We start from the raw sequence: 12827 nt of genomic DNA on the forward strand, positions 1-12827 counted from the left end.
TTGGAATTTCACAGTCAATTAACACCCAACAGTCTTGAAATCAGGTATGATGAAACAGGGGCTGAATATGTCATTCTGACCCATCAAACTATGCAAAAAATCATCAGGGAGACTTAATTGCTAAGGAGGAAAATTCTGACAAGAGAATGTATGCAACTGGTGGTCAAAACTGCCCAGTTTGGTCAGTAAAATACTACCTCACACGCATTAATCCAAAAGCTAAATCATTGTTTTGTCACACTGATAAAAATGCTTTTGAAAATCCCAAATTGTGTCAAATATGGTACACAACAAGATGTGTTGGAAAGAGACAATTTAGCTGTTTTATGCCTGACATGTGCAAAACTGCCCATATATCTGCAAAATATACTGCTCACTCTCTTCGTGCCACAGCTTTGAATGCAATGACAGATGCCAACCTTCCTGCTAGGCACATTATGTCTTTGTCTGACCACTCCAATGAACTATCATTGAAACCATACACAAGGCCCAGCACTCAACATAAACAGCAAATGAGCAACATTCTTTACAATGTATGTTCAAATGTAGCATTGTCTGCTCAAGACTCTTCAGCAATGCTATCTCATGCAACTGTAAATGTTCAAATGACCCCTACAAACTCAAGCGGTATTAACCAAGAAAATGTTCAAATGACCACTACAAACTCAAGCAGTACAAATCAAGTAAATGTTAGCACTGAATCTGCTCAAAATCACCTACAAGCACTGTCACATAGTACAATGAACTCTATGACAGATTTCATTACACAATCAACCTGTCATTTCAATAACTGCACATTCCAGTTTAGTTCCAACTAAAACGAGTAAGTGCAAACAAGTTAAGGAAATACATGATTTTCAAGTTAAGTGCCCCATCTCAACTATCCAGGCTAGAATAATAATTTACAAAACATCATGTACAACTCCTGGTTTTTATTATATGGCAATTTTCAATGAATAATTATAGACAAATTAAGAAAATGCATAACAAATAGTTAGATACAAGTACAAATATTAAAGTAGTAAATACATGAATGTGTCATACAATTGTTCATTTTTATAGTGATATTGCTGTATTGTAATTATTGTTACACTATACTTAGAAAAGTGTGTAAACAATAAACACAAAATTCAACAAATTAAATTGTCTTGCTGTATTGAACCCCCAAGTTACAAAGTCATAACTTCTTCCACAAGGAGCATTCTATATCAGCATTTGCCTATGTTTGCTTCTTTCCTTTTGTGTGTCTGTCTATTTTCAAGACTGATGTCACACATTTGATGAAAGGGATCAGGTCATAAACCATTGTCACTAAACAAATCACGGAATAACTAGAGGGATAAAATAAGTACTTAGTTATTTTAGATCTGTGTGTGTATGTGTATGTCTGAACTAACAAAACTGATCACAGACTTTATATAATCTAACCTCATACACATAAATGTATTAGTCTATCTTGTTTATAAACATGAAAATAGGTTTTGAATAGCGAAATTAGATCACTCACGTGTCAGAACAGTGATGAATCTGCCAAATCACATTCAGTCAGTCTACGAATGCATACATTCTTACAGCCAGGACATCGTGACTTTAAATATTGGGCTCTCACTTTGAATAAACGTGTCCATTAATGCAAAATATAAAAATCATGGCAGCATTGTTATAATTCCTTACATGGGCTTTCATTGGTTGAAGGACTGGTATTATGATGACCTTGTTACGATCAAGCAGGACAATCCTAACTGCTATAAATAGCTACGTAACAGAAAAACCCCAAACATGTATTACTACGCTCAATTAAGATTTATATTCTTAAATGATGCAAACAAAATAACATAACGAATAGTTAAAATTTCAATTATAAGAGTTTAACGTTGTTTTTTCTGAGTTTATCGTGGTATAAACTGTCAGTTGCCGACTCACACAGCTTACATAACGCCCTTCGGCTTCAGACGTTATTTGCCGTGTGAGTCGGCAACTGACAGTTTATACCACGATAAACTCAGAAAAAACAACGTTAAACTCTTAATTGTCTACCTTGCTATTAATGTTCACAGGAATTATCAGTCGAAATTAAAACAGAGTGGGAGAGAGAGCCTTTTGTTTGTATTGTCCTTAGACCTTCATTAGAATCTAGATGAACTATAGCTGCCAGGCCGTCGGATCTTAGCCCCATTTATAAGTTTTGGGAGCTCATTCGGAAAATTCAAAGATACAGTTTTCGCGAGTATTACCAAATATGGAAGAATTCGGAAATTAATTAACATGAGTTCCCCCCAGTAGAATGCGAACGGTCAGAACACACAGTAGTAAAAATGGCGACCGATTTCAAACAGCAAAAGTGGCACACATTTCACAAAAAATTATAAACAGTTTCAGATTGAACAGAAACAGTTTCATCACACTGGTAAAGACAAATTATGAAAGTATAAGTATTTTACCTTAACCCTGGAGAAAATGGATACAGTTGCCTATTTCTCTACTCAGAGTAGAATATAATTGAAGACGATAATGCTATGATGCAGAAACTGGACATCAATTATATTTCCCCAAAGGACGAATATATCAACAAATCATTCATATATGAGTTACAAATTCTATAAAATTACACTTCCTTTAACAAGATTCATGTTTGAAAAATCTTACTATATTTACTATTATTTGCTTTTCAAACACAGGTACAAGCATTCCAACATGAGGGGAATAGCAAAGGACGAAAGGAGATTTTGTATTATATCCATGCAAATGCACTTTATAAGAATATTAGTTGATAGATCTTCAGGATTGTTTAAATATTTCATGACTGCCCTAGCTGCTAATTAACTCGATTATACACAGTCAAATGTTGACTGTTATGATATTTTGCAATATAAAATAATGTAAAGGTTCAGGAATAACTTACAATTATTGATTCGAAACAGATATAGCAAAAATAGAGAGGTATTAAAGACACAGTGTTTAATTCTACAGTTATCATTCAGTTTCGTAAGAGTTACGAGAGGATTCAGATTTATTTATTTAATCTCATTGAAATTGCTTTATGGATTATTATGTACTTATGCAAGGACCTGGATATTTATTCTATTTTGTTGGATTACCGTGAAATATTCAAAGCTATTTGTAACATTTTACTTTCACTGAATTTACTTTGAAGTAAAACTTTTGGAGAGGAGAATATTGTTGCTCTATGGTGCTAGCACATAAACACACTAGCATCTTCATTAAGAATACTTTTTAAGCGTTTCCTGATTGCTGTAAAATTAATATTACATTAGGAAATAATAGTTATTTTTCATTCTTTCACTTCGTTTTACAATTTTAGCGAATTAACTTTTATTGGAGAATGCTTGTTGGTTTACACATTTTCTTGTTACTTAGTATAAACTCATATGAAGCAATAGCAAGTATTCGTGGAGGACCGTTAACATTTTCATTAAAACTTTGATTTTCCCTCTTGTGATAGCAAAACGTTTCAAGTGTCACCACATTTGATGTGGTTGACTATAGCGTTTTTTTGTTTACCAAACATCTTTTCTGACAGTTGGTGCATTAGTTTTATAATTAGTAAATTATCTTGCAAAAATAACTAGTACATATTATGGGTAAAATCCGCTTGCTCGAACACTTGTATCTTTTTTCTGCAAACATGTATGCATCACATCTCACAGAACACCTATGGTTTCTTGTCAACAACATTGGAAAAACAATTTTCCTAATGTAACAGTAAGGCGACAGGTCACCATCGTTTTCACTTGTTTAATATTTTAGCTGAATAATTTAAATTGTTGTATGAGGTGATGAGTTCTTAGAAATATATTTAACCAGCGGGCTTTGTATGTTGGGAAACCTAACCAATTTGTATTCGGAAATCATGAAACAAAATTTATGGAAAGAACTGTAATGCTGTGACATATGGTCTGACTAAAATAGGTATGGTCGATGCATGTTAGAGAGCGTAATTTAAATGTAATTTTAGACTCAGAACTATTTTCATTTCTTGTACAAAGATATGTTCGTTTTAATAAACACATGAATTTATTAAGTTTTTCAAACTAAACTATGTAGGAATTTAAAATTCATGGGCTATGATTATTACAAAGTGTCCTTGAATACGTTCTGGTAGCAACTTCTGTTGTTAATGAACTGTTCTATGTTCCAGGTATAGTAAGTATCTTCCATTTCCTAACGTATTCTCTCTTTGTCGTTTCAGAGTTTGCTTCCGTGTAAATGCAAGACTTCTAAATATTGATTATCGTTGTAGCTCTTAGTTACCTTTTTGGAAGTGCATATTATCGCATCTAATTTTTCGATGCAAATTGTTCCTCGTTAGTAAGAGGCAGCATTTTATCGAAATGCTAACGTTGAGTTATATTTCAGCAATATATTTTTACATGGAGCTTAGCATTATTCCTTGTTAATGGCATTACAAATGAACATGTTGAATTGTATATTCTATTGTAGGATACTGCAAATCATAGCTTGTACAACACAGCAGGTACAGAGATGAAATTAGCAGAAGGAAGCTGTGCATTTCCAGAAAAGATCTTCACAAGCAGTCTTACGCTGTCTCGTTACACCACGTGGTCTGACAACAGCGACAAGACAGTCACGTTCTACTGTGGTACAGAATATTCGAATTCTTCGAGAAACATCTATTCCTCAGCAGCACAGGGAATACGATTTGCAGGTTAAGTGTATTCTTTCTTGCAGGATGCATTGTCATTCAAAATTCAATGATTCTATGTTTAGAGTGTATTCGCAGAACTTAGAAATACCATGCCTATTCGGATTATACTTTAAGAGAGCAATATGAAGGCTGGATTGCTGACCTTGTTCCACGAAAGCTACAACAGGAATGTCACACATTGTAAAACTTAATGATAAAATCATAAAATGCGAATTTGTTGTAATAATAGTTGTTATTGTTACTTACAGGGAACGTGTGAATTAAAAAAATAATTAACGGCGTATTATATACAAATATACAGAAAAATACAGATCCTGACTTTCACTGCCTCTGTCAATAATATAATTATATAAGAGAGCTTAAAACAAATTTGTTCCCTCTAGGTATAATCAAAGAAATACAACTAATAGCATAGTTGTACATCCGTTTCGAAATACAATTCATAATATTCGATATTATTGTCATCAATAAAAATACTTATTTCAACGTTATGTAGTTTACATTCACGGTAGAGGCATTATTCCATTTAGAAATGCACAATAGTAAACGTAGAATACTGTTATAAACAAGCGCTAATTTTCCTTTTACACAGTCCACGAAGTTTGTCAACAGTGCGCAATCACAATGTGCAGAAACGTTTTTCAATAAAAGTTTTCTGTACCAACCTCTGTTTACATATGCTTATACATTGAACTTAATATACAAGTTGATCGTTAGAGTAACAGCAAATTTACATCCACAAACCAAACATCACACACATAAAATAAGAAACTTTTGACTCTTGCATATCCGAATGACGTGAACAAACAACGGATAAAGAATAGAAGAAAGCTAAAGAAGATAATTTTATCATCGGTCTTAAAACGGGTAACCTACCTAACTACCTACGCACATACCTACATATATTCAAAATAAATTTGTTAAACTTTTAGTAATGCTCTGTATGTCTTACATTTCTTTGTCAGTTGGAGTTTCAAAGGTTGAATTTGAACATAACGGTCAGTCACTGCGAAATGCATCTCATCTGAGCGTTACATTAGGGGAAAGGGTGACCTTGACATGTGTTCCAAGTATCAGTCGACCTTACCCGACCATAGAATTACATATTGGCGGAGAGAAGAAGAGCTCAGAAACCAATAACACCTTTACTTTCATTCCTAGTAATGTGTATCATGAAAAGGAGATCTTTTCAGAGCTTACAACGTTGATGCCACAAAAGGAGTAGAATCTGAAAAATATAGACTGGACGTTAGAGGTAAAATATTAATGTTTTGTATCAAAACATGAAAGACACAGTTTTTAACGAATTAAATTGTCTTGAGTAAATATTGTATGCTTTGTACAATAACATTTAGAGAATTTTGATCTTTTGTGGTGCACGTCTAAGAGTGAGTCATTAATTTCTGCAAGCTGAACACTACTAGAATATACAAATATGAAAAACTAGCCCATAAAATAAAATGAAATACACAAAATATAAGAGAAAAAGAACATCTGAGTATGAGTTTTTGCAACTTGGCATCCACATAAAGATGTATGTATTCATTTTATTTTGAAAATATAGAGTCAATACGTTTTAAAACATATTCACATGAATGGGTTTAGTATGGTTCTTCCTGTTATCGTTATTTCATATATTACAAAAGAAAATAACAACCACAAATTGCACTTGCTCAGATTGCCTTATATAACTTGATTGAAGTATAATCAATATATGAATGCATGTAAGTAGTGAAAGGGGTCACTTTTGGGTCAATGAGAATTAGCATTGCAAGACCCTCTGGGCCACTATAGGGTCAAAAGTGACCCAGGGCCATTATAGCGTCAAGACAAAAGGATGGGTTTTGTATAGAGACAATATATATGGAACAGGTAGGGTGACGTCACAGCACTGGCAAAAATGACCTGGCTGACCTGAATACGCGCTATCCTAGGTAGAGACAAATACATTAGAGACATCGACATATATAACACATGCATAGATTAATGAACATCAATCTATCACACATAAAATATAAAATCGACTAAAACCTTTTAAGCAAGAGCAAATACATATTTTTTCGAGGCATACGAGTGGCCTTGAAAAGGACCTTTGGGTTCTTCTATATTCTGCACTTCTTCCACCATCTCCTCACTTCTCATTGATTCCTTCCTTCTTTTTCTTTTCATTGTCTGGCATCCAGTAAGGATGCCCCATGGATCTAAACTTTTCCTATATCTTGATCCAGTTTTCGTTCAGTCTGTCAAAGTCTTCCTTTATCTTTCTGTTTTCTGTGTTCTTTCTATCTTTAGCCCAGATATATTTTATCTTCTTCACCTCCTCATCCAGCCCTTTCTCATAATTTCTTCTGCCTTCTTTAATTGGTCTAATCCCCACTTCACAAAAGACCACTCTGTGAAATTCACTATTTCTGGCAAAAAGTGCTTCACTTTGATCACACCATCAAGGGCCTCCTTCAGTGTTCACACTCTAACATACTTCGGCTTAATAAAGCCTTTAAGTTCCTTCACTTCCTCCTCAATCATGTTTTTCACCAGATCTCTCATTACTTTCAGACTGACATTTGACTTATCAAAACGTCTAGGCTGCCTATATACCTCCATTCACGTGAAAGCCATTCTACCACATAGGCTGCATCCATCATCAAATACCAGCTGTCTTTTAATTTGTTGAACAAATTCATCTTTCAATGTGTTGACTAGTAAACGCTAGGGTAGTCAGATTGATTGATTGATTGATAATTGAATTAAAGACATTTTCGCCTAACAAGGCATGCACGTTTGACTTATATCCAAAATGGACTATTTAATTGATCTTGGGGGAAGGAATTGTACCACATCCCCCATGCATTTATGTGTTCAAAGAGCACTATTTAATGTAGCCGTCAGGTCGTGAGACTAATTAAAGTACCTAACGACCTGAATGTAAGGTTTGCATGAGTGGGAATGGACCCAACACACACTTATGTTAAAAGGTAAACAATGTGTATGTTCTACTGAGCCAGGTGTCTACCAAAGCAAAATATGATGCCCGCGTCATTAGTCGCTGCTATAACGTCACATTAGGTCAACTGAATTTTGAAGGGTGGAAATTGTTCCACATCTCCGTCATGGTACAAATGTCCGAGAGAGCCAAGGAGGCAAGGGACCCGGCAGAAGGCAGAACGTACAGAGTCCTGAAACTCCAGTTCGTACTCAATGAAATCTAGTCCAGCTATATTTAATGTACAATACTAAACTCCCAATAATGTGTAACAATAATGTGTAATCCACCTGTACAATTAATCAAATAGAATAAGTCAATAAATCTCTTGATGATTCGTTAGTTTTGAATTGTGTGTACAGAGTGTACTTCTATTCTTTAACATTTACCAATAAGTTATTGGTGGTACCGAAAAGATCAAATTAGTATCATAGATAAAGATGGTAACTGCATATCATTACATTCAGGTAATCTCAGTAGTATGCCGGGCCTTTTCACACCCGCATATCTGGCTAAGATTTTCTTTGGTCTTCGGCTGTATATCTAGGCTGCATTTATTGATCAGCTCTATTCTTCGGTCTCCCCGGTGGCTTACCCCGGTTTCCGTAGAGTGACGCCTTCCCGTCTGACCATGGGCATTCTCGCAGATCCTTCCTTGAAGCTATCTCTTGACCCAATTCTTTATTCGGTCGGTTCTTCCTACAGCTCACCTGGTCTGGCCTCCAAACAAAGTTATAAAGGTGGCTCCCCTCAGTTTAAGCTAGCGGTGCTCCAACCGATAATTGGACGTAATGTGCTTTCTTCATTTTGTAGAGGTGGGTTGGGTAGCTTTCTGCTGACTGCTATGCTATCTAGCGCATTATAACGTCCTTGTAGGGCTGGTGCCATTCTCTCCATAACCTTTGGTAGGTCACTGGCTGGACGTAGGAGCACATTTTCCTGTTTCTAGCTTCCACCCTTTGTGCTATTTAACCTCGTCGAGGCTAGCACGATGTGCTCCAGCCGACGTCTCTATCCTGAACGAATCGGTAATCAGGCTTACTTACCATTGAAGTAAGGTCTCAATGTCCCTAGAGCATGCGCGACCATTTAGTACCCTCATACGAGGGTTAATTCATTATTCGTGGGGGCGGTATGGTGCCTCATCCCCGCAACGTATTTTGGTGTGAAGAAATGAATGAGGGATGGTGATGGAAAGGCACCCACTTTTTAACCTGTAGTCAGACTGACGACCGCTATGCTTTACATGCTTGAAGCACGGACGTGACGAAAAATATCCCTTACAATAACTAGACATATTATATACTATCCACAGAGGGGAAAAAATAACTCAATATATGCTACCCACACAGAAGGGAAGAACATAGCCCATTATATACTCTTCACATTGTGTAGGGACAAGATGGTTTCTGTTATGATATAAAACAAATATGCAAACAAACGTATGTGAACTCATACAAACACACAAATACACACCAATAAACGTACAAGCCTGCATGCAAATGCAAACAAATATACACAAAAGGAAACGTACGAGCACGTATACAAACATACAAATACAAACACCAAAAAACGTACAAGCACTCATACAAACACACAAATATACGCAGAAACAAACGTATTAGCACGCATACAAACGCACAAATACACACACACACACAAATATACACACAAACAAACGTACGAGCACGCATACAAACATGCAAATATAAACACACCAACAAACTTACGAGCTCGTACAAATACACACAAACACATAAATACACACACAATAAAGTATTTTGATTGACTCAGTTATTGCACCAGTCAAGCCAAGCGGAGAACTTTGGCGTATTGAAAGAAGCCTTGCAGTCTGGAGAGGAACAAACTTTTAAAGTGACCACCTACCAACCTCACAAGATTGTACGTTTAGCCACTTACCAAATCGTCATTCGGCCTTTGGAAAAACTGTATCAAATTGTGTACCAAAGGAGAGTGTGATTTCCCAGTCTCTTCACTTTACCATACGGACAAACTGGTATATAAAAATGGTTCCAAGATGATAACCACAAACAAGTACAATGATTTCGACACAATAAGAATTGAGTGTGAGACCCACTGAGAACTCCAAGTTTAAAATATATAATTTTCCTGCCTTCTTGCCTGACTATTGTAATTGTGCCATGCTATTGGAAACGTTTCAGAAACAGCCCACGGATCGGGAAGGATTACCTACTTCGAATGTTTTAGATAGAACAGGGTTTTTCTACTTGGGACCTGAGACTGGATTGGGATACGAAGTGCAGTGCTTCTCTTGTGGCCTGAGGTTGCGAATGGATCGATGTATCTATAAGGATTCCGCTAGTCTGGAACATACTCGATGGTCTCCGCACTGTCCGTACCTTTCTATGGCCTTTCACGCATTACACTACGATACTGGTATGACGGTACTTTCGAGAAGGTTACTAGTACCACTGTCCAGGAAGAAGAAAAGGAAGACTTACAAAACTAGGCATAAAATGTATTTATTGTATTTGTGGAAGTCATTCCTGCGAAGACAATGGGATCATGTCTGACCCAGGTCAAACCCATCTGGTCATCTTCAAAGACATGTTAGGAAAAGACCAAGAATAAATTAAACTGTGGTTTACGCGCTATGGGCATTACGTAATGCAGTGTCGTTTACATCACTCAAAATTTGTTTCAACAAAGTAATGCCCATCGCACCATCAGTCGCAATTCTCATTACGTTGTTTTGTAAGTGTAAGTCTTAGCCAACCAGTTAGGAACGCCTTGGTTGACTCGTGCGTACAACGATGCCACTCAAACCAAACACGCCAATTTACTCGTGGATTTAAAACCCACCCACTCTCATCCCCGATTATTTGCGATTTTGTATCCATCTGTTTCACCACTGGTGACAAGACGGAGGGCCTGTCATGTACACGTCCCCGTCAACTTAACAAAAATAATCTATAAAACCACGGACACTTTGGTTCTGTCTCTTACAACATCAACATGACGTCTCTTCAGTCTCATCTTCCTTTCAAATTGATTCGTGCCTTCTACGGCATCAGTTGCAAAAAAATCCGCAAATACGTGATCGTGTCTTAGAATCCGGTCTCAGAGAAATCGTACGATGGTTTACGGTGACAGCATGCCAATTACTTCAAGGCATCATTCACATTCGACATCAAACCAAGCTTTTTTGTTGTTGTTGAGAGAAACAATGTAGCCTTGACGCAACTGACCGATCGTCGCATCGACACTCAAACCAAAAAGCACATCATTTTGAACCCTGAAGGTAGCGGTTCGCTAGGAGGTGTTATCATTCGCTCCCTCTTAAAAAGGGATCCTAACTCTCCTCCCGAAGTCCTCCCCTAAAAGAAAGCCACTCCATGGCCTATAGGTACTAAGAAGAAGAAGAAAAAAGCAGTGGTGTTAAGACAGCTACAGAAAAAGAAAAATCCACAGAAAACAGGTTCTACTCGCAAGAGAGCTACTGCATCCAGGACGGAACCTTACATCCCAAAACCACGACCTGCAGTAACGATAATCAGGTATCCAGGAGCCTCAGCTTCTTACACTTTTCCGTTGCTGATGATGCCAGAGAAACCCGATTTGACACGCATTTTTCCTAAGTTGATGAAAAACTGGAAACCAGTGTCTCCAAAAACTTCTTCTCCAGCGGTGACACCATCCTCCTCTTTAGCTGCATTTGCAGCTGCACACAAAGTACCTGCTCCCAAAATCAAAGTCCATGAGAGATCGGGCATGCTTAAGAGTTTACTGTATTTATTCAGGGAAAATCTATTCCGATTGAGTCCGGTGCGAACCACTCTACAAAATGTGATGCCTGCCATGAAAATGATAGATGTAAGGACAATCAGTGACTGGCGACGCATTTCAGCCTAATAAGACCTTGGCAAACGATGGGGTCAGAGTTTTTTGCTCCTGAACGCCACAAAGATGTCCTATCAAAGAAGTACACACCATCGCCGTTCTTATGTCCAAAAAGGACAGTTTCGTCAACAGAACAAACGCTTAGCCAACCACCAACATTACCCTCAGAAAAGATACACTTGCCTAAGGAAAAAGAGGAGAAATCAAAGTCGAAGATTTCTTTTTTTGACAGATTTCGTAGATGATGTCCTAGAAAAGACGTGTTTCAAACCCTTTGACCTATTCCAAACATACACAAAAATGAGATAAAAGGGCGAATATTGAGCCATGGAATTCTGTTTACTTTTTGCTCCTGAACACACAAAGATGTCCCTTAAAAGAAGTGCACACCATCACCATCGCCGTTCTCCTGTTCAAAAAGGAAAAGAAAATGAAAAGGCCAGTTTCGTTAGCGCTTAGCCAAGCATCGACGTCTACCCCAGAAAAGAGACACTCGTCTAAAGAAAAAGAAAGATGAGCAACTAAAGTGGAGGATTGTTTGACAATATAGGAAATAAATCGTCCCATTTTTGACGAAGCGATAGTCCGAAAAAAAGATAAAAGGGCAAGTGTAGGCCACGGAACCAACAAAGACGTGAACCTCCAGAAGCCATCGCTCTTCTACCCCTAAAAGAAACGAAAAGGAAATGACTGCCTTCTCTTTTAGCCAAACATTTGGACGTGTTGTCCGTCCTGTCCAAAGCCCCTCCGCCTATGCGAAAACAAATGATTCAAACTGCCTCCAAAGACGTCATCAACACCGTGTGCGAATGTTGTCTGAATGTCTTGAAAGGCACGATACCTTTGTCTCCACATCACAAAGAATGCTTAGGCAAACATCTACATGTTCTTAGCGAAATGGTCCAAAGGAACATACCCATCCTTCAAAAGAGATTAAATGTTGGTGCACCGCGGAGGATTTGCGCACATGTTATTAAAACCCTTTGTAGAAGGAGTTTTGGGGCCCTTAATTACAGGACTCATGACGGGAGCTGTTTCACAAGAGATAAGTCAAAGATAAAAAGGATCCAGAAGATAAAAGGAGGACGCTGGAGTAAAAAGAACTCAGACGTGACCATTTAAATTAGATGGAAAGACCAAAACTGGTTTTAGTACCGTACAAATGATGGATAGAATACCACCGTTGGCAAGAACAGAGGACCCACATTTTCTTCCTAATCCTCATTTGACCGAGATGTCCCAATTACAACACAAATTGCAGTCGTTGATGGATCG

The sequence above is a fragment of the Sinohyriopsis cumingii genome, chromosome 7 (assembly GCF_028554795.1).
Source record: "Sinohyriopsis cumingii isolate HCF-2022 chromosome 7, ASM2855479v2, whole genome shotgun sequence".
NCBI lineage: Eukaryota > Metazoa > Mollusca > Bivalvia > Unionida > Unionidae > Sinohyriopsis > Sinohyriopsis cumingii.